General features: G+C 40.9%; 1 pseudogene; it reads left to right on the top strand.

Moving 5' to 3' along the window:
* The first annotated feature begins 696 nt into the window (after positions 1-696).
* On the top strand, positions 697-1,637 carry LOC118982153 (olfactory receptor 7A10-like; annotated as a pseudogene).

Raw genomic sequence — 1,637 nt, 5'->3', positions numbered from 1 at the left:
AGCGAAATAAGCCAGGCAGTGAAAGACAAATACCATATGATCTCATTGTTAACAGGAATCTAAACAAACGAAACAAGCAAGCAAAATATGACCAATGACACTCAAATACGGAACAGGCTGACAGGGTCCAGAGGGGAGAGGGGAGAGAGTCATAGGGGAAAAGGGAATGGACTCACATGAACAAGTATAAAGGACACATGGACAATAACTAAGGGTGGGGGGTGGAAAGAGGAGGGAGGTGGGGAGCATGGGACAGGGGGCAGGCAGGGTTGGGAATATAAGACAGAAACCTGTACTTGAACAAGAATTAAATAAAAAAACTATTAAAAAAAGAATTTTTTGTGAAAAGATTTGAAACTCTCCTTTCCAGCAAATTTTGAATACATGATAGAGTATTATTAGCTTGAGTCACCATGATATGTGTTACATAAAATTCATTGACTTTTTACTTTTATTTTTCATACTGAAAATATTGAGTAAGACAGAAGAATTCTTCATATGTCTTCACACAGAAAAAAATTCTAATGAGAAACAATAGTAGGCATGTCCTAAAAAATACCAGACCACACACCAAATATGGAATTAATTTCTTGGTTCTAAAATATAAATGGTAGTGCTTAAGCTAGGTTACTAATGTTTGCATGTGTGAAAATTAGTCATGTACTCTTCCTATATCCTGGTAGTCAACTGCACTACATGGAAACAATGAATCTTACACAAATGTCAGAATGTCTTCTCTTGGGATTATCAGAGGAACCAGAACTGGAGCCCGTTCTATTTGGCCTCTTCCTCTCCATGTACCAGATCACTGTGTTGGGAAACCTGCTCATCATAGTGGCCGTCAGCTTAGATTCCCACCTCCCCACACCCATGTACTTCTTCCTCTCCAACCTGTCCTTCATAGACATCTGTTTCACCTACACCACCATCCCAAAGATGCTGCTGAACATCCAGACAAAGAACAAAGCCATCATCTATGCAGGCTGCGTCACCCAGATGTATTTTTTCATACTCTTTGCAGGACTTGACAACTTCCTCATCACCGTGATAAGAAGGCCATTTGTCACCCTCTGCACTACATGGTCATTATGAACCCTCAGCTCTGTGGACTACTAGATCTGGTGTCCTGGATCATAAGTGCTCTGAATTCTCTGTTACAATGCTTCACACTGTTGAGGCTGTCCCCCTTTCAAGACTTGGCAATCCCCCCCTTTTTCTGTGAACTCAATGAGATGGCCCAATTCTGACTTGCCTATTCTGACAATTTTCTTAATAATGTTGTGATTTATTTTGTAACTATGCTACTAGGTGGTGGTCCTCCGGCTGGGATTTTTTACTCTTACTCTAAGATTGTGTCCCCCATATGAGCAATCCCATTAGCTCAGAGAAAGTATAAAGTATTTTCTACCTGTGCATCTTACCTCTTAGTTCTCTCCTTATTTTGTGGTATGGTCCTAGGAGTGTATCTCAGCTCTGCTGGTTCCCAAAACTCACAGTCAAGTGCAACAGCCTCAGTAATGTAAACTGCGGTCACACCCATGCTGAATCCCTTCATCTATAGTCTCGGGAACAGAAACATAAACATAGCTCTCAAAAGATTCTTTGTGGTGGCAGGTACAAAAGGGACAAAAACTTGA

Source organism: Sturnira hondurensis, unplaced genomic scaffold, assembly GCF_014824575.4.
Source record: "Sturnira hondurensis isolate 20B ecotype Veracruz unplaced genomic scaffold, ASM1482457v3 Scaffold0025050, whole genome shotgun sequence".
NCBI classification, from domain to species: domain Eukaryota; kingdom Metazoa; phylum Chordata; class Mammalia; order Chiroptera; family Phyllostomidae; genus Sturnira; species Sturnira hondurensis.
The sequence above is the reverse complement of the archived record's forward strand: the minus strand, read 5'-3'. Positions and strand labels throughout refer to the sequence as shown.